At 38.1% G+C, this 22,127-nt stretch overlaps 1 long non-coding RNA gene across 3 annotated transcripts; it reads left to right on the top strand.

The window, feature by feature from the left end:
- Window positions 1-222: 222 nt before the first annotated feature.
- LOC106824794 (uncharacterized) lies at window positions 223-20,327 on the top strand. Of its 3 annotated transcripts, XR_011506492.1 has the most exons (6): window positions 223-321; window positions 12,708-12,817; window positions 13,472-13,613; window positions 14,182-14,314; window positions 15,349-15,430; window positions 19,337-20,323. It is a non-coding gene; the product is annotated as an uncharacterized lncRNA (long non-coding RNA). The 3 variants fall into 3 exon arrangements; XR_011506493.1 differs by lacking the exon at window positions 15,349-15,430 and having other exon boundaries at window positions 14,178-14,314; window positions 19,337-20,327; XR_011506491.1 differs by lacking the exon at window positions 15,349-15,430 and having other exon boundaries at window positions 19,337-20,326.
- The last annotated feature ends 1,800 nt before the right edge of the window (window positions 20,328-22,127 follow it).

Below are 22,127 nucleotides of genomic sequence, written 5' to 3' on the forward strand. Positions count from 1 at the left end.
CAACAAGCCCCAGGAGAAACAACAGCATTGTTCAGAGCAGTTAGTCTCTCATCTGGGTGCACAACAGTATGAGAGAAAACATATGTGAATATTCCTCATTAATAGCAAAATCATGCCCTTGTCCTTATCAAGTGCTGCCAAATTATTCACACAAAGTTGAAATGAGTCACAGATAACATTCTGTGGGTTTCTTTTCTGCCTTTTTCTCTTCCTGTTTAGAGAGTGAAGATGGGCTTAGAAATCTAATTACTCTGTATTGACCAAAGTGAGATGAGAGAGGTAATCCAGAGCAAGGACTTTTTTCTACAAAATCACTCCCAGGTAGGCAATGGGGCTCTAACTCCTGCTGGAGGATGGGTCCTGCCCTGGGGTATGAGGGGTTTCATGTCTCTTTCTTTTTTCTTTGCTGAGGAAGATTCGTCCTGAGCTAACATCTGTGCCAATCTTCCTCTACTTTACATGTGGGACACTGCTGCAGAATGGCTGGTGTGTGGAGTAGGTCCATGCCTGGGATCCAAAATTTGGCCACCAAAGTGGAATGTGTGGAACTTTAACCACTTGGCCACAGGGCCAGGCCCCTTATGTCTATTTTTAAGAATCTTCGCTCCTCAGAAAAAGGCACAGAAACTTATATCTGAGAATTCTTCGTGTGAGAATACCAAACAGTAAACACCAAGCTTTGGCTAGTAGATGCTACTGTTTATCAATCGATCTATCTTTAGCTCTATCTATCTATCAATCATCTACCTATGTATCCATGTGTCTATCTATCCATCTAGATCCATCTAAGAACAATTAAATACTTTTTTTTCCTATTAGAGTCTCTGCAGTATTTTGTTTTACTTTCGCTTTTATCTAGGAACTCATTTTTAGTTAGAAGACCTGCGTCTAAACCTGTTTCACTTCTAGTTTAATTGTCTACTCACTGATACTATGGAATGTATCATACTATGATATACTATGACATACTATGATACTTTCGGATACTATTCAAAAAATGGTCCTTACTAGACTCTATTCTCCACTCTTTCCACTGTTTAGAAGTTGAGGGCAAATAGATATGGTGTTCATTGATTTGATTGATTACTTATTTTGAAAAATATTTTGGGCACATACTATGTGTCAGACATCATACTAGGATCTGGGGAAGAGAAATGAACAAGAGAGACAGTCCCTACTTTCAATGAGCTTTGAGTCTAGATATAATCACATATTCTATTAATCCACATTTATTAAGTATATATAGCTTTAATCCCTTTAGAGTTTTGAAGCAAGAACATTTTGCTCCAAAAGTACTTGAAGCCTTCAAGGTGCAAGACATACAGATGGAATTAATTGCAATAGCTGCATCAGGAGTTGAGTAGTGGTGCCTATTGAGAAGATCAGTTACAGCAGGAGACTATGTCATTCAAAGGGAGGGTGATGAGGATAAAGAACAACACCCAATAATCGGAAATTCACTTGCATTCATCTTTTGAATGCATAAGACAAAGGCAGCAGCTTGTTCTCATTAGAGACATATGCCTTGATTCACTGATTCTTTTGATTAGGCTATATGTGTTCATTCTGGAAGTCCATATTGAGTACCCAGGAAATCTGTATAAAATTCAGAAGATGAAATTTAATTTAATTTTTTGAAGGAGCACAGTGGTAGAACTCTGTCACTTTCTCATCGCATGAGTTAATTATAGGGCTACATGTTAGACCCACAGTCTTGGTGCCAGGCCCTTTGTCCTTCCTAAGTGAAACTTCTTTGCTCGTAGTTCATAGGGCAGGTCTAGGAGTATCATATGACCCCCAAAGGCTTCCCTAACCAAATCCACAGACAGGTCAATGGCCTATTATGTGGCCTGGTGCAAAAAGACGTATAGGCCAATCAGGCTTTTTCTTGTTTGGACCAAATTAGGAATTGCAGAGGGAATTGGGAGGCATATCAGAGGACGTATAGAGAGAATTAAGATGTGTGGTTGAGGTCATAAGTAGCATCAAGCTGGAGTTAGAAGAAAGCAGAAAGTATTAAAAGAGAACTACGTAAGAAAAAGTATGAAGGTAAAAAGAAAGAACCAAAAAACTGATAATGAAGAGAAGAGGGCAAGGAGAGATGTTAGTGACATATCACTCCAGGGTAGCCATAAAGTGTAGAAACAGATAATATTATTTCATCATGCATTGTAACACAATACCAGTAAACCATTTATTATGTGTTTGGCCATATTTACAGACTTGTGTCTAGGTTTTCAGTGGAGATTCTGTAGCCTGGCTCTACTGTGAATCCCACTCTAGTTATTCAACTTTTCCTGGATTCCTTTGCAATTGTATTCACACAGTACACCTCCTCGCCACCCCAATGTTACTTGATTACTTGGGATCACTAGGTGAGTCTCTTTTTCCTTGCAACTGGAAGATGCTGACTGATCCAGACTGAGGGCGGAGCACATTTTTTAACATGGGTTTATATACTTTGAGTTTTCTTTGTTCTTACCCTTCTAGTGATCTGTGAAATATTTTGGCTTCTGGAATTTGCAAAACTTAGGTTTTCTTAATGCTGTGCATCGATTAGTGCTTTTTTCCCATGTAAATATTTCTACCACATTATAAACTGCAGTGTTTGATTTAAACCATTGATTTGTATATGCAGCACAGAAAATAAACCATCCAGTTTACTTCTATCTAATAATAACTCTAATATCATGCTTGCCAAAACCTCCATTAAAGGCATATGCTTTGACTCATTGATTCCAATAATAGGGAAAATCACTATTTCCCAGCAGCTGGAGATTCGATGTTGCTTTTGAGGAGGAAATAAAAGGATCCCAGCAAAATGTTTATATAGCTTGAGAACTCTAGGAGGCCCTCAGTAGCAGGCAGGCTTCTAGGATCCCCGGTAGAACAGGAATCAGGAGCTCTAAAGGGGGTGTAAGTTGGCTTATAGTGAGAACATGGTACAGATGGATGCAATCAGTAACGTAAAATAAAAGTCAAACTAAGTAACAAAGTTGGGGAGCAGGGGCATGAAGAAGAGAAGCAAAAACAAAACAAATCTCAGATTAAGAATAGTATAAATAATTAACTCTAAACTTTATACTCAGATTTTCTGTAGCCCAGGCAAGAGGAAAACAGCGAATGGTGTAGTTCTCATTGTCTGACAATAGGATAGACCATCTATCAGCTGATGAAAAGAAACAATGTTTTCCTGTCCCTTCGATATGAGGTGAATGTATCGTGATGTCCTTATACAGACAGCACTGAACAAAACCATGAATCTAAAGCTGCAGGCCGGACATCAAGTCTGTAAAGATATTAAAACACAAAATTATGCACCAAAGAGCTTTTTTTGTTTTTTTTTTTTTTTTACTAAAAATGCTAATGGATTCCACATCCAGTGTTTTTTTTTACATTGGTTTTGGCGAAGAAAGTCAAACTCTTTACTAAACGGTAATTCTGTAAAGATAAATTTATGGAGATAGGGTAGAGAAGGGGTGATATGTTCAAGATGCATTACTCTTATGTGGTTCCTTTGGGTACAGGATGAGACTTATTTTCCTCTAATATAAATGAATAAGAATAAAAGGCTCAGTTGAAATATAGAGGACTAAAAAAGTGTTCTAGGCTTCTGACTGAGAGATCAACAGGATTTGGTGGGTATGCATAATAAAGGAGAGTATGAAATTAAAGATTCAAGGATCTTGTGAAACACATTGCCCTCTTCTGGCCCCCTTTCAACCTGTCTTCTTTCTTCTTCTTCTCCTCCCTATCAAAGCTCTGTCTCATTGGGGCTAGTTTTATCAGGTGCTTGTCAATTACAAAATTAATAACAAATTGGGAATAATCATCATCTTTTCCAAAACCTGCTTGTCTTCCTGTATTCCCTCCCTCAAGTCAGAAATGTCTCATTTTTCCTTTCTCTTTCTAATCACACACAGACCATCAGATATCAACTCCTTCATTCTGCCACATTAATAATTTTCAAGTCTGTCTCCTCATTCTCTCTCTTTGCCACTGTACTAGTTCATGACTTTATTATTTCTCAGCTGGATTATTGCAAGTCTTCTAAATTGCCTCCAGTTAAATTTCCATATGGTTCTAGAGTGATCTTTCTAAAGTGCCAATTTCATCCTAGGCTTATAACCCTTCAACGCTTCTCTCAAGTCTTAAACATGAAGCATGGCAGATAATGCCTTAAATGACTTAGGCCTTGACTATACCCCCAGATATATTTTGACATTCTCATATAAACTTCTGTTATCTATTCCTACTAAACCATCTGCAGCTCTCTTGAAAATGTCATAATGTGATTTGCCTCCTTGCCCTTTCACTTATCTCTAACTTTGGCTGGAACAGTTTTCTCCATTGTCATCTAGTTTTCCTACTCATCCTTATGTTTCAAAACTAAGCTCAGGCAATACATTCTTACACTCCCCATGTTGGATTAGTTTCCCCAGCCTGGGATTTTGGGAGCCAACCACTGTATGCATGGTGTAGACTATTCTAGTGGAGTGAAGAGAATAGAGTGTCATTGGGTCTAGAGAACCCTCTTAAGCCTTTTTCAGTCGCTGCCTGTCATGGGCACTGTCCTGAGAGCTAGGTACCATCACAGGGTAGGAATGGGCTTCTTGTGTTGAAAAACAGTTGCTTCTCAACATCTATGCACGTCCTAGAGGAAGACCAGGGGATTATTAACGAGCTCCTCAAAGACCACATAAGCTGCCTGTCTGAGGATTGTCCAGCACCTTCAACTGGACAAACCTAATCTTGACAAGGTCATGTAATAAAATGCATCAAGCAGGAAAGGCCGAATGGCTATGTGGTCTCCTAGACACTAAGTGACCCCGAGTGGGCCTGGCACTAAGGGTACACCTGTGAAGGAGCCAGGCCTACTCAGGAACATGGTCTCCTAATTCAAACAGAACACAGTTACAGGGGTTGTCAGCCTGCCAGTGGGTGTGTCCAATGGGGGAGAAAACACAGGCATGCTCTATGCATTCCCGCCCTGCGGCTGCTCATAGCAGTACCTCCAGTCAGCACTAGGGCACTGGGCAAGAAGGACATATAGTGATAGCTACAGTCAGAGACACTGCTTCACCCAAAACTCTTTTCTAACTCCACGTTTTTTTGTGTCACAAAAGCATTTATTTTAAAATCTCATCCCCTCCTTACCCTACACCTCAGTTTTAATTCTCTGCTGGTATTTTTTAGTTAATTTTATTTTTTTATTTTATTTTATTATTTTAGAGGTCCTGTCCACCACTCAAACTAAGTTTTTAGGTTTTGCTTTGCTTTTATAATCATGAGAAGGGACTCCTGTTATGTTGATTTCTAGTGCACAAGATACTGTCTACTGTATTCTGAATATTTTAAATTTTTGATTGTGTGGAAAGTTGTCAGTAGAGCATTTGTCAAAGGATGGATTTTAAAAAATCCCACAGGGTCATGATAGTGGGATGAGATGATCCCATAGCCAGAGCTGGGGGGGACCTGCTGGGTCTCAGGGCCATGAGGAAGAGATCTTTACAGGTCTGAAAAGCTTAAAGCTGAGTTAGAAAGAGAACAAATTGCAGATGCTCCTTGGGAGTAATTTTCCTAGGCAAAAAGTAGACCACGAAAAGCCAGGTGCTGACTTTCACACTACGTATGGACTAGGAGAACAAGGGACATCGTGCTGGGTACTAACAGGAGCCAGAACATCCCTGAGGACTCACACCAGGAGGAAATTTCTTATGCCAACATCAACTCACCATTTTTGGGAAAGATGTGTAAATTATTTGATTTAATTAAGTGTTAAATTAAATCAGACATTTTGTATCTTTTGTTCTGTTAACCAAGGTCTGGGACTCAAGAGAAAGACATTATTTAGAAAAAAAATCAAGAAATTAAATTTTTCTATGTATACCTTAGTTGTGGAATGACTTAAATTTTGTGACCTTGCAATGTGCCCAGTAAGGAAAAAGAAATTATTTTAAAAAACACACTTTAATTATAGGAGATATTTACCAGAATGTGTGCAGAAAAGTTCCATAAACTAGACTGCCATGTTACAGGCAAACTTTCAAGTATTTTTTTTTCCCAGGGCCTTGTACTCATTGTTCTTCCCTCACTGTTGTGTGCTGTTGTATTTGTGATGATTATTATTAGATTTTGCTTCTTCAATGAAGATATCAGAGAGCCTAAGTCATTTCTGGAAGCCAGGTTTTTCCCTTTGTCCTCCTGCTTTCCATCCTACTGGTCCTTGCCAGAAGTATCTGGTTGCCTGGTGTAAGAAAACATCATAATTATCTCATTAATACTCGGTCCTGGCCTCCCTGCTAATCAGGTTAGTATTGCAGAGAATTCCAAAGAGAACAGAAATCTCCTAAGAAGGAATAAATTGATCTTTGGACTAGAGTTCCAGGAAACTGCCCACGGAGAAAAGTTTGCCCGCTGGGAAATAAGAGATCATGTAAAATGTGGATTGATATGGAGAGCATAGCTCCATGAATTTAACTAGTCTAGACTCCAGGCTTTTAGAAGGCAGAGACCATGCTCTTAGCTCTGCTGTCAGCACCTTGTCTGTAGCAGGCTCTTAGATTTGCTGATTGCGTCAAAGATAAGCAAATTCTGAAATGAATTTTTTTTTCCATTCTCTGTCCTTTCTGAATTTACTTACTGCTTCCCAGAACGTGTTTGCTGAGTGGAAAGCGATCTGTACTGGATATGCCCAAATGGGCTGTTGTAACTCTGGAGATAAATTCGTGGTCTACTATCTATCATTCAGAAGATATTATTATTATTATTTAAAGTTTTTGGCCACGGTATAATAGACATGTTTGCCGAATGCTGAAGTATGGTATCTGACACTTATCAACCACTCTGTGTTAAATATGTCACTATAATGGATAGGACTGATTCAGGTAATAAAGCTCTCTGTGATTGAGGTAAATGAGAACCCAGAGAAATAATAGTTGCTACTTCCAAATTAAAGCCAGTATTTCTGTTCGCTATGACTTCAAAATGCATTCTAAAACAACTGTGACTCTTGTAATAACTCCAAGCCAACTCAAAAAGGAGATTCTTTTCCACTGGGCATAATGTTATTAGACAGATAGGGTTGTGTAGATATTCATATCAATGACAAATTCTCTAAATTAGTACAGTGAATATTAACATAACACAATCTTTGTGTTCTATCCCATGCAAAATGTATTTGTTGATGTGGTTTCACTAAGTGAAACTGGAAGTTCTCATGAATGGATGCAAACCTATCTCATTGTTTACACCCACCCCCAACCAAAGCGCCAGTACATAGCTGTATATCCTAGTTGTAGGCCATTCTAGTTCTCCTATGTGGGATGCTGCCACAGCATGGCTTGACAAGTGGTGCATAGGTCCATGCCCAGGATCTGAACCGGCGAACCCCTGGCTGCTGAAGCGGTGTGTGTGAACTTAATCACTCAGCCACAGGGCCGGCCCTCATTGCTTAAATTCTTTCTGAAATTTGCCGACATAAGTTACAAATTCCAGAAACAGCTAGTCAAGAAAACAGTCTGTAAAAGTTTTGTCTAACAACTCTAGATTTTGAATCTGAATAATATATATCCATAGTTCTCTGAATTATTCATGGAGAATATGTGGCTGGGAACATTTTGGAACACTGATCAGCACTTTCAATCTGGTAGGATAATTAGAACCACTCTGGTTTTGCTGTTGTCATGTCCACTACTTGTAAAGTTATAAGAGCTGTTATTTACTTACAGAAAATGCAATAACATAACCCAAGTGTCATTTCTTTATCTGATGAAAAAATGCATCTAATTCTGAGACTTGATTATTTTGTTTACCATCTGGAAGCAAGCAATGTGAAGAAGCATGGGTTTTTTTGTGTTCTCGATTGCCAGATTGTCCCCAATATGCTGTGGTTACAAAGGGCGTGGCCACTTGATAAGAGTAGCAGTCCTTGGAGATGAATTTCTTGGGAAATCTCTTTGAACAGTCATTTATTTTCCTGAGGAAAAAGAAGACAAAACTATAAGCAGAATGCGCAATTTCTGGTTTTCCATTGAATCTGGAAATGTCAGAGCTAATGGAGAGTAGTTAGGAATGAAAATACAATGCATTGAATTGGATATAAAACATGCAGCAGGTTGCTTTTTTTGCTGTTATTCTAATCATAAGAAAATGGCATGCACTCAGTCATTTTATTTCTGCAGCAGATTCTTTGATACACAAAGGACCCTGGGGTTGATGTAGGGCTGTACATTGCTTGCTGGAAAATTCTTTAAGCCATTTTCATCTTCCATCAATGTGTTGTTTCATCATAGTCTTTTTTAGATCAACTAAGGACCAAGGAAGCTGTTCTCTGATATAATAATGAGGGAAGAACATTGACTTCCTTGCTTTCCAGTTGGTAAGAACTTTGCTAAGCCAAAGTAGATAATTTCTAGAGAACTCAATAAGGACTTTGACTTTTCATCATGACATTTTAAGGTCTAGCATCTAAAGAATAAATTTATTATAAAGTCATCAATGAATAGGAAAGAATCAGATCTCTTGTCTTCTTTTATGCCAAACTTTCCTGTCCTGCTTCCTATTCTCTTATCAGTCTTTCGTAGGTCTTTTTCCTTTCCCTCTGAATCTTTTGGTGTTCACTCCAGTTCTCTCTTTTGGCCTTTTTTTCCACCCTGTATTTTCTTTCTCGGCAATCTCACCACTTTCACCATTTCAACCATCCTGAACAATTTGAAAACTACAACCAGTCCCAACATTTCCTTGTAGTCCAGACTTCCAAAATATTAACAACAACAATGGCAATATTCACTGTGTCCTTAGTATGTGCAAGGTACTGGGTTACCAAGTATACATGCAGGATTTCATTTAACTCTTAGAACCACCACCAATGAGGCAGATGCTATTATCATCTCCATTTTATAAGGAGGAAACTGAAGTTCAGTGATATCAAGCAGTTTGTCTAGGGTTACAGTGATAGAAAATGTCTAAACTCAGCTTTAAACCCTGATAGTTTGACCCTAAAAGGAGGGTTTTTCAATCATGGAGATCTGCCTCTGAACCACATGCTAAACATCTTCCTCTGAATCTCCTACAGGCCTCTTAAAGCCAATAAACATATCTGCTTCCCCTTTGGCAATTAATTCATGCATTCAACCAAGATAGAATTTGTCAAGCATCACTGAGGACCAGACCTCGGCCTATGCACTAAGGATAAAATGTTGAACAAAACAATAGTGGTCCCTGCATTTATAGAGTTTATTATTTAGAGACGGAAGACTCATTAATCACATTATTATGCAAATAGGAAATTAATTTCACATTGGAATAAGTGCTAAGAGGGGCAAGTACAATATGCTGTGAGAGCATCTAACAAGAGAGCAGCCTTCTCTGAAAGGAGGAGGGGGGAGAGGGAGAAAGACTTCCATGACAGATTGCTAATTAAGCTGAGATTTAAAAGATGAGTAGTAGTTAACTAGGCAGAGGATGACTTCCGGGCGGAAATTATAACATCTGCAAAGGCCTTGGGGGGGGGGGGTAGCATAGCGCATTAGAGGGAGACTTGCATATTAGAGAGACTAGAAAGAAGATAGATATATCTAGGGGAGTGGTAAAAGTTTTCAGTATAGACTAGGCAAGCAAGGACAAGACCAAGTAGGCCCTTCTAAGATGTATCAAGTATTTTCATCTTTTCCTACAACCAATTAGAGAAAATCCATTATGGGAGGCTTAATCCTTATAGTGAAAGAATAAAATTTATGCTTTGAAAACATCACTCTGACTGTTATTGGGAGACTGAATTGGAGGGGAAGAGTAGATTCAGGGAAACTAATATGGAGGATATTTCAGTGGTCTAGGTGAGAAAAGATGATATCTCTCATTACTCTTTAGAGAAGGGTGGTAGCCTTGGAGATAGAAATGAAAAACACTTGAATCTACTCTACCATTGGAATCAGAAATCTTGGGGTCGTGTCAACTTCATTCTTTCTCCTACTCCTCTTATCCAGTTATTCTTCTGTTGATTTCACCTCAACGTCTTTTGTATGTTTTCCCATATCTCTATTTGTTTTTGACATTTGTCAAAGACATTTGTCTTTGAGCATGTCCATCCCTCTCCCTGCATTTCTCTCCTCCTTCTTAATACCATTATAGCCATTTCCCACCCGCAAACCCTGCCCAGACTGGTCCCCACTGCCAGCACATCTGTATAATCCCCCGGCTCTCCATGGCATACCTTCATGCCAGCAGTCTCTTGAGGAGTGCCCTTGCTTTGATCTATTTTCTGTCTACATTACTTGACTATAGACCAGAAAGGGAAGAGACGACTGTAGCATTACCTCTTCATGCTTCAGGCCTATGATGGAAGTGATGGTGCTACTGACTAAAAGAGGGATGATCAGATTTCTGAGGAACTTGATAAGTTCAGTTTTCAAGTATGCTGAATCTGAAGTGTTTATAGATTATATAGCAGACAATTGAAAATATGGGTTTAGTGCTTATAGAAAAGTCTAGGCTAGTGATATTATTTAGCAACAAAAGTGGCTATTGAAGCCATGAGTTTATCCAAGAAAAGTACAGATGGAGAAGAGGGCTGAGGATGGAGCTCAGTGGAAAACTCACTTTTGAAAGGGGAGTGGGAGAAGAGAACACTGGAAGGATACTGAGGAAAAGTTGCTGGAAAGGTAAGAGAAAATCAGGGGAGGATAGCATGGAAGAAGCCATGGAAGGGGAGAATTTCAAGAAAAATAAACTGATTACGATGTGGGTAATGTCAGTCTTGTTGTCTGCTCAGCAAAGCTATCTCTATTTGAGACCCACCCCACCACTATCCCAGGTAGTTCTAGTGGTACCGTCAGTTTCAGTGTTCTGCTTGCATGCTGACACAGGGTAGACATGAAACTCAGATCTGACAAATCATAGCATAGGATTTCCCTCTTTAAAAGGATTGGTTCAAATTAGCAGGAATGTGATGGAAGCAGAGCCTGCATTTTTCCGACTGAGAGTGGTTTTCCAAATTGTGTTGATAGTTTTTTTTTTTAAGCCACAAAAGGCAACTATGGGTGCATAAACCAGCTGTTAAGTCTATAAGTGGGTTATACAATCCAGTTCCTAGAATCTACCATTTGGAAATTACCCTTATTTTCCTGGTTAGAGCTTACAATGAAACTGCTGTGTTAGTTAAAGCATTTTTAAGATATTCTTAAATATAAAGTACATGATTAATATTAACTTAGGTGACTCTATTGTCTTGGACACCATTTGCAAGAGATGTATTACGGTAATCTTAACACTTTGAGATGAAACTATTGTAATAAGAAAAAGAAAAGACGGTTCATTAAAAAAACACTTTTTTCAATAAGTAGAAGATAAAAACAAGGATAAACAAACACATAGCAACAGAGATTGGATTAGTGGTTACCAGAGGGGAAGGGCAGAGGGAGAAGGGTGAAAGGGGTGATTAGGCACACGTGTGTGGTGATGGGTTGTAATGTGTCTTTGGGTGGTGAACATGATGTAATCTACACAGAATTCAAAATATATTATGATGTACACCTGAAAGTTATATAATGTTATAATCTAATGTTACAGCAACAAAAAAAATTAAAAACCTACTTTTTTCAGATCTAATGAAAACCTAGGGTTGGTCATCATGCAAAATTATGATATTCAATCACAGGACTGTCTCTCAGTTTCAGACTCTCATTAGCCATCTTCTGTAATGAAAGAAAATGTCTTTAATCTTGATGGATGATCAGAAGGATGATGTCAGCTCATATCCTGACTATTTCACACATGGGACTTTCATAATTCGTCTCTCAAAGAGGAAATCTTGCAGTCACTCTTAATGAATCTTTTTTTTAATTGAAGTATAATTGACATATAGCATTATATTAGTTTCAAGTGTACAACGTGAAGATTTGATATTTGTATATATTGTGAAATGATCACCACAATAAGTGTAGTTAACATCAGTCACCACACGTATTTACAGAAGTTTGTTGTGTATGTGTTATTGAATCTTAATCTGCTTCCTCTCAACTACTAACTAATCAGAAATGTGAAGAGGATCATAAAGTTTTAGATTAGAAGGACTGTTCAAGATTATATAATATTCTAATCCTCTCCTTATACAGATGAAGAAAATGAGGCTGAATTGTCCAAGGTCACTGGGTTGGAGGCATATCAGGAACTTTTCCAATTCTTAGCCCAGAAACACTGTCACCTTCACATGCTGGTCTAGAATTATCCCTTCTTAAACATTAAAGGGAGCAAAACCAGCCCCTGACTTAAAATGGCTAGAATGGCTTTATTATTAAATGTGCCAAGCTATAAGGTTAAGTGGGAGATCATATAAATAATATGATTAATACTTCGTGACCATGTGCTTTGTCTCTTCATAGTTGGGATGTGAATATAGTTCATAGCAGCTAAGGAGACCCTGTTCATTATAAATGCTATGTAACAGCTGCACAGTATCACTCTGGCTTTTGAAAGTTTATGAAGTAAAGCGAACTACCAAAATAGCATTAACTTTATTTGGTTTATGAGAATTATTTTTGACTAATTGTATATCTTGACCAAGATTAATAACATTTCATAGTTTAGATTGCTGATCTGAGTCTGCTATTTTTATAACCACTGTTACGAGCGGTGGTGCCCTGTCTTCTTTGTGGCTCATTATGAAGAACTGTCTGATATGTCCAGCTGAATTCACTGTACTCCTGCAGTCTTCCTGAAGGATGCCCCAGGAACCCTGAAGAATGAATCAAAACATGCTTTCAGATGCCTGTCGGTTGACTCCAGCTGAATAGACTTCATGGAATAGTCCACAAGATAGGTACTTCAGGAGCTTTAGCACATTCCATTCTATTGTGCAGTTACCGTGGCTGGAGCTGGCAGCCATCCCACAATACCATGACTTGATGAGATTGAAAGGGCTTATCATGTACCAAATTTAAGCACTGCCAAATTGTAGTGGACGCTGTCACGCACAGCCCCGATCCCCTTTAATGAAGGGCTTGTTGGGAGTGCTGTCAGCAGACATCCTTCAGTTGTCAGCCCCTTCAGTGATTACCTTGGCAATAGACAGCCATCTCGCCCAGGGTCATACCCTTCCTCAGATGACCCATGTCCAATGATTGATGGAGTGTAAAAGTCTGATTATCTGGGCCAACTCTAAAGGTCCATTCCAGCTCCAGAGTTCCCCATGGCATTGGCCAAGGCTCTTTTCAGGTGGTCACTGTAGTTTGACTTTCCTTTATGCCCATTTCTGCTTCTACTCCCTTCCTTCCCCAAATATTGATCCCAAGGACACTTGTAAATAAACATCTTGTATGCAAAACTTTATCTCCAATTCTGCTTCCCAGGAAACTCAACCTGGGACATAAATATTTACCTTTTTCCTATTGGCTGAAATGTATTATCATCTATTTGCATGTTGGCAATGCTATACATAGAAAAATATGTTTACAGAAGTCAACTTGTTTTTCAGGAGGATGGAAAATAGTGCAGAAGCAAGACGGATGGAGAAAACAGGAGCCATGGCTCCTTATACACTAGGTGGAGCAAGCGGGAGTCTTGGCCAGGCTGTAGGTGGTTACAGCCTCGCTTGAGGGGCAAGCAACTCCAAATAGGTATGAATGGAAGTAATTTTTGCAATATTGTTCCATCTCATTATTGGGGAAGTTAGGTCGCTGCAGGTGGTACCAGTGGGAAAGAGATCTGCTGGTCAGGTGCTACCCAGTATTGCCACTTGGATGCTTTGATTAGTGGTTCTAGATGTAGGGTTAATATGTACACTTCCTAAGCTTCAAGTTCACTTGTCCATTTATTGTTCTTAGTAAATGGGAATATTTGTCTTGACTACTTTCGTTACTAGGTGTTTAGGAAGGGCTAGAGATGAGGAGGAGGTAGAAGTTTCCAAAGGGTACCAGATACGTCGGGCAGTCCTTTCACCTGGCACTAGACCCGCATTAGTGCATTGCTCACTATGGGTAGGGAATAAAAGTTTGATGAATTAAAGTTTTTCGTGAACTATTTTGGATCTGAGAAGGGACTGAATCTAACCCAAACCCTCAACTAATCAACATAGTTTTTCAGGTATGTTACTTTTAAAAAGAAGTAGGAAATAGTCACAAAATAAGCTTTTAAGAAACTTGTTCAATAAAAAAATGCAAATTTCTCACTTTATCTTGGAGCCAGTCTACATTCACTGCAATGTCTTCGAAGAATTTGCATCTGCACGGTCAATGCTGTAAAATACACTGAGTTTACAGTCACGCCCTGACTCCTGGGAGATAAAATCTCTGTATTTAAAATGACAGCCCTGACTCAGGTAAGAACTTCAAACAGTAAAAATTAATTCAGTTAGGTTTGCAAGAGAGAGATCAACTTACTAGAAACATGAATGGATAACACAAAATCATTTCTGATTTATTCTCCTGTTTACTAGAAAATTCAGTTAACAAGAAAAGCCGGCACCCTGTGGGGTCTTGTTAAAGTTTCATTAGCTGGATCTAACAGAGAAGTGAAAGGAGTCTTTGAAAGAACTTTTTCCTTGAGGCAACTTTGCACGTAACAGAAAGTGCTGAAGAAATACCCTGCTTAAGGGAAAAAAATCTTTCTTCTTTGGATGAATGACCTAAGGACAGGTTGGAAATAAAAATGGTAAAATATCACCCAGAAACAGAGAAAGCAGGACAAGGAAACATAGACAATTGCTTTATTTATGAAATGAATTTTTGAAAATCATTGAGTAGAGCATGAAGAAAGGCATTCGGTTTTGGAACTAAACAGTTTAACATTCAGTGTTGGGAATTATGTATGTATGCATCACATTTCTTAGAGAAATCTCATGCATATTTTCATTAAGCTTACTTATATGGAATAGATAATACAAATAGCAATAATAACCACAATAATTTATTCAGCGCGTATTTTGATTTTTATGATTTTGCTTTGATCTTTTATAATTTTATGATTTCTTAAAATACATGTGTAGGTATTATTTAATTCTGTAGTTTCTCATAGTTTTAGAATTATTCTTCTTGTTTTACACATGAGAAAAGTAGAAGACCAAAAAGTCAAGGTCACATTTTTCAATTGGTAAAGGAGTTGTGGGAGGTAAACCTCCTTCTGACCTCAAGCCTTTTCCAGGCACGCCACACTTACAGGCGTTAATTCTTCTGGTAATTTTCAGCAAACTTACAGAGCAGACAGCCAAGGCACATTGCTGTGGCTGTTCTTTCCCTTCTACACATGTGGGATCGAAGAAGATCAATTCCTGGAATTGCTTCAGCTCAGAAAGCAGGTCAGCAAAACAGCTGGAATTGGAACAAATGTCCTAGCCTTCTCACTTTTTCCTTTCAGAAGGAAGTAGATTTCCTACACGTTTTCAGAGCTCGGCCAGATTGGGACTGCCAGAGGGTGGTAGTCACTCTGCCTCTCCCAGGTGTGAAATATATCCACAGCTACTAGATGTTAATGTTCTTTCTGACAATTTCCTTCATGCTCTGTAATTTCAGCCCCCAGCAGTTCACATCTTGTTTTACTTTCTTGAATTTATCTTAAAACAGTCATGCCAATTAAGCTCTTAAATAACAGGAAACTCAAGGAAATAGCAATAAAGATTAAAGATATTTCCCAGAATCTCATGCGCCAGTGAGCAAGAGGCTTGAAGTCCTTTAGTTATGGTGTCTAGGAAAAGACACCATAAAGTCTAGGAAATAATTTTCCAGCTTCCACATTTATGAGAATCGTTTACCGTGACTTTTTTAGCGGCGTCTTTACCATCATTCTTCTCCTCCGACACAAAATGGGTCACTCTGTATGCCAGACGCTGTGCTGGAACATTCTGCTAGGCAATGTATTTTGATTAGCAGCAAAGTTCTGTGAATAGCTTATCTGAATTTCTACTGCAGCTTTTGAAGTATGTTTTGCAGATATGTAGATTTGTTACATGAGTATCTTCAAATGTTAGTACACTGACACCTGACACCTAATTAATCCAAACCTACACGGATAATTCCCAATCAAACCAGCTCTTATGAACCTGGTAATTATAGCACTGTTTTCCTAGTTGGGGGGCTAAAAACTTATCATCTTTTCATTCTCTTCATCTCTCTTCCTCTTTAGGTAATTAGATACTGTGTTTTGTTGTTTCTGCCTTCTCAATATTTCTCCAATGCTATGTTTCCCAAATTTGGTGTATGAAATACTAGTATACCATTAGATGTTTACAGGCTTTCTGTGGGATCGAATGAGTTTGGAAAATGGTGTACTAAAGAAAATTAAACACATTTCTTTATGGCAAGACTTCTCAGGTCTTTAATATATTTGTGTGCATTCAAATGTTCAAGAGAGGAATGTAATATATGACATTTCTAATGTTTATTTGATCAAAAACAATCCCCTCAATTTCCCAATTACAGAAATACTAATAAGAACATTGATACTAATGGGTATTCAAAGATGTTCATTAGTAAATACTGGTATTCTAGTCTGGGAAATACTGCTGGAATCTAGTCTCTTGATTTCCTTGACAATTTTCTATCCAGACCCAGTCATCTTGCTCAAGATTCCTATCGTGGATGTTTCACAGCTGTCTTTCTCTCCAATCTCTCATCTCTAAATTTAGCTTTTTCACTACTATCACCGGTATCTTTCCAATGCATAGATAAGATGTTACTTTCCTCCTGAAAATCATTTAATTTTCCTTAGTATCGCTAGAATAAATTACCTATATAATAAACTCTTTGGTATGGTATTCTAAGTCACTGATGATGAAGCCATAACATTTTTTCTATCTAGTCTCTCCACAAATCTAGAATATTCTAGAATATTCTTTGCTAATGACAATCCATTAACCTGGAGCAAAATTCTATTCATTTTTAAGATCCGTCTCAAGCATTTGTAACCCAAGTATTACCTGGGGCTAACCTGTCCCAATGTAACTTGCCTTCTTCACCTCTAAGCATAGAAGATGGCATTAATTTCAAAACTTTTGCCTCACTAGGTACATGTTACAAAAGAATATCAAAATCAAGTACAAGAAAATAAAAATCACACCTAATCCTACCACTTCAGAATGACTGTAGTTAAAACCTGCCATATATCTTTATACTAATATATATCAATGTCTATCTGTATCTATTTATATTCATCTATACACACTCACACAACTTGTACAACACACCCGCACACCACATGTCACGCGCAACACACACAACACACACCACCCCCCACGGAGCTCATGCTATACTATGTGGTCAGTTAATGAATGTTTACTGTGTCAAAAATAGAATCCTAAAGGGAGATTGGAACATTGTGTGGAATTTAACAATATACATTTAAAAATTGATAAATATAAATGTCTGCAAGTGAGTTAAAAATGCACGAAAGAGAGAGTGGCTTTGTAACAATATGTGTAGAAAAGACAAAGGTTTTGGTTCATAGGAAGCAGCACATATTCAAAAGTATAAAAGTCATAAGTCACTCTTAAAAAGTTAACAGGATTTTAGCATTACTGGAAATATAATATCTGATAAAAGAGAAATTTCTGTCTCACTCTAGTCTGCTTTGTCAAGACGCGCATACAATAACGTGTTTAATTCTGGACCCCGACACTTCAAGAGATACGAACCAAATTGGAAAGTGATTAGATTGTGAAGGAAAAAGTAGATGAAGGAGGTACTCAGGGGAGAGAAGACTCAGGGGGACATGAAAACTACCTTCTAATTTCAGAGGGAATATCACCAAAAAGAGACATTACGCTTGCCTGAGTATTCTCAAGATACAGAAATTGAATATGTGTGAAAAATGCAGGATTTCAGCTTTTTGATCTAACATGCAGAATACACCATTGAAATGTAACCACACAATCTATATTAATATGACTCTCATATTTAGCTTTATATTGAACACCAAAACCAAATGATATATTTCTTCCCCTAATATCTTAAAGATATAATATTTCAAAATATTATTTTCTGTACTTATTGATTTTTAATTAGTCTGAAAGTTACATACAGTTTTTCAAAATGATTGTACCAATTTATGCTTCCACTTGCTATGAGAGCACATTTCTGTTCCATGTCATCGCCAAATTTTTTTCTTTTTTTTTGAGATAGATTAGCCCTGAGCTAACTACTGCCAACCCTCCTCTTTTTGCTGAGGAAGACTGGCCCTGAGCTAACATCCATGCCCATCTTCCTCTGCTTTATACATGGGACTCCTACAGCAGCATGGGTTTTGTCCAAGTGGTGCCGTGTCCACACCCAGGATCTGAACCGGTGAACCCCAGGCCGCCCAGAAGCGGAACATGCGAACTTAATCACTTCACCACCAGGCCAGCCCAGCCAAAATTTAATATTGATAGTCTTTTTGCTTTTAGCCATTTGGGAAGATATGCACTGGCATCTGAAAGTGTTTATAATTTGCATTTCTTTCAGTTTCTTTTCATACGTTTATTGCCTATTTGGATTTCCTCTTTTTCCAAGGGACCATTGAAATCTCTTTCCCATTTTTCTTAATGACTGTGTTTTTCTTGTTGATTAGAAATAGTTCTTTATATATTCTGGATACAAGGCCTTTGTCAGTTATTGAATTGAAATATCACTTCCACTCTGTAGCTTGTCTTTTTAGTCTCTTTATGAGGTCTTTCCAGGAAGAGAACTTCTAAAATTTAGTGTAATCATATTATCAATCATCTCTTTTAAGAACAGTGCTATCTGTGTCCTATTTCAGAAATACTGTCTATCCCAAAGGCACAAAGATATTTTCTTATAATAATTTTTAAAAGCTTTATTGTTTTGCCCTTCACATTTAGAACTTCCCATATTTATTCCACCTGGAACTGGTTTTTGTGTATGGCATGAGAAAGGGGTCAAAATATAAAGTTTTCCCTCTGGATATCCAATTCACCTAGCAGTTATTGAAAAGATGGCCTTTTCCCCCAATACTCTGCAAGCCATCTTTATTATAAGTCAAGCGTCAACAATCGTGTGACGGCTATTTCTGGATGTCGTATTCTGTTCCCTAAGACTATTATCTGTCTTTGGCCATTAGCATGCAGTCTTAATCACGGTAGCTTTACATTAGATTGACATCCGGTAGAGCAGGCTGCCTACCTGTTTCCTCTTCAAGAATGACTTGGCCATTCTTAGTTATTGCATTTCCATATAAATTTTAGAATCTGTCAAATTTTACAGAAAAAAACTGTTGGGAATTTGATTAACATTGCAATGAATCTATAAATCCAATTAAAAGAATTGATATCTTTGAATTTTGAGTAATTTTATCCATGAAAATAATGAAATTCTCTGTTTATTTGATGTTGACGTCTCTTTTTATTTTACAGTTTTCTGCTTACAGATCTGGGAAAGAAGGATTTAAAGCAGCTGACCTGTGATCCATTTATTTCCCTCTGATTACTGACCTGGTCTATCTCCTTATAAACCTAGTAACTGGACCTCTAGACAAATAGAATAATGACAGTTGCTAGAAGAGGCCTTATCTATAGAATGATTTGAGCAAGATATCCCTGGTTTAGGATTGCTTATTATAAACAAACCTACAATTTATGGATTTATGAGGTATGACTCCTTGGAGAATGTCACATAAGCTATAAAACTCTCTGGGTTATAAAATGAGATGTTTCCTAACTTAAAATTTCCCCATTGTATGAAGTGACCTACAAATCTCATTAGAGACCTCATCTATTATTCAGGACCACAGATTTCCTGTCTGATGCAGGAAAGAGGGCCTTAGGGAGCCACATAGGAGGCTTCAGTCCTTTTCCTCTTTTGCTGGTGACTTGATTGCTTGTGTGCTTGAAATTATTAGTAACACTTAATAAAGGGTCAGAGTTCTGATTTGGATGAATTGTATCTGACAAGCACATACTTTGTATTAGGTCAAGGTCTTGCACATATTTTGCTACATTTATTCCTGGGTACGTGGCATTTTCATGCAATTTTAAATGCAGATTCTAAGTTCTTATTTTCTGTTTGTGGCTGCAGTATAGAATTATAGTTGCTTTATTTTTTAAATCAACCTTTAATGTTTTGATTATTAATTCTAATGATGTATTGTATATTTTTGGATTTTCTACACATACAACCATGTTATCTTTGGATTTTGATAGTTTTATTTCTTGTGTTTCATTATTTATGCCTTTTATTAACTTATCTTTTTGATTTTTTGCACTAATTATGAACTCTGGTATATTATTATGAACTCCTCAATTTTAGAAAAGCATTAAATAGTTCACCATTGATTATAATGTTAGCTGTAGGTTCTTTTGCAATGCTCTGTGCTAGATTAATAAAGTTCTCTATTTCTTGTTTTCTAATAGTGCAATTTTTTTAAAAAGTCATGAATGGATGTGAAATTTTTTCAAATGTTTTTTCTGGGACAAATGAAATGATTTTTCTTCTTTATTCCATTCTTGATATTTGGGATGCTGATATGAAAATTAAATTGATTTTTTTTAACTTTTCAGTGGCCGTAAGGCTTCATCCAGGAAAGCATAGTATTACAAGAAGCAGAAGAACAGCAAAGGTCCAGAAACGTGTTTCTATTCTTGCAATTATTATTATTATTATTGCCACTGTAACTATCTTAGTAAAACAGACATTGTAAATTTTGGAGAGAGGCTGAGACAGAAGTAGAGATAACGGAATAGAGTCTTCTGATGCTCTGCTGATTCTGTGTCCACTATCAGCAGTCTCTGGGTGACCATAAAGAGCATTTCTTGTTTGCAGTCTGAAACTTCTAAGGCACAAGTAACCCATTCGTCATGGTAATAACCTCTATTAATCTTTCATTAAATAAGTTGAGCAAGTTTTAAAATAAATTCTGTACTAAATAGTCCCTAAGGGTCAAAGCTTTCCACAGAGAAGTTAAAGACATTTTAGGAGAATGTGTGGGAGTGGGACCCACTAAATTTGTACTTATATGGCTTCATGTGGGGAGATTCTCACTGTTTGCATTAAAGGTATGGCATCTCCAGACAGAGATTACTAACTGCCCACAATTATGGATGTGGAAATGAAAGCTCGGAAAGGTTAAGTGACTGACAGCAGCCACACGTCCCATAAGTGTGGTGGGGTCATCTTTGGAGCTCACAACTCTGATCCAGTGCATACTGTGCCAGAGTGTGACCAAAAATAGGAAGCCTTGAAATCCACAACAAATAGGGGATTTCCTACTAGATGTCATCAAATATAAGTCATTTAGATAAGCATAATGAAAACAAATATTCTGGAAGACATATAGGAGAAAGGCAGGATTTCCTTAAGGGTCTGATATTCTCATTGCTTTCAGCATGGCATCCGTCAAGCTCCAACTTGTAGGATGAGGTGCTTTGTTTGGTTGTTTCCTAATGTATTTAGCCAATCACATTATCATGGTCCTGACAAGTTCCTTCAGTTTACCCCTGAATTGAGATTAAATTTTTCTCATTTTGGCTCCTTCTCTGCTTGGGGACTAAAGATACTTCCAAAGATAGAGTCTCAGGCACCAGAAAACCATTTGACACTTCCACAGAGGGCTTCCTGCATTTGAAAACATTTTTAGGCAACTTCCGAGATGGGTCCTTTGCCCTTTGTCTCTGTGGTTGTGATTTCTGGTAGTTGTGACTCTGTCTACTGCGGTGTCCTATAGGGAGAGTTGGAGAGACTTCATGCCATCACTGCTCATGTCACCTAAGGGCCTGGAGCCCTGGCTGGGCCTCCTCTCTGAGAATCTGTTCCCCCAGTCAAGATTTTGGGTGTGAGGGGGAGAAGGAAGAGCTAGAACACAGCGAACTGATGTTCCCCTCTGTTACAGGCTGAATTGTATCCCCTCAAATTCATATCCTGAAGCCCCAACCCCCAGTACCTCTGAGAATGACAGCATTTGGAGATAGGGCCTTTAAACAGGCGATTAAGTTAAAATGAGGTCATTAGTATGGGCCCTAATCCAATGTGAACTGATTTCCTTATAAGAAGAAGAAAGCTGGACACACAGAGAGACAGCAAGGGTGTGCACGCACAGAGGAAAGACTGTGTGGGGCACAGCAAGCAGGCAAGCCAAGGAGAGAGGAGATGACAGCAACCAAGGAAAGAGGCCTCAGAAGAAACCAAACCTGCCAACACCTTGATCGTGGA

Source organism: Equus asinus, chromosome 10 (assembly GCF_041296235.1).
Source record: "Equus asinus isolate D_3611 breed Donkey chromosome 10, EquAss-T2T_v2, whole genome shotgun sequence".
Lineage (NCBI taxonomy): Eukaryota > Metazoa > Chordata > Mammalia > Perissodactyla > Equidae > Equus > Equus asinus.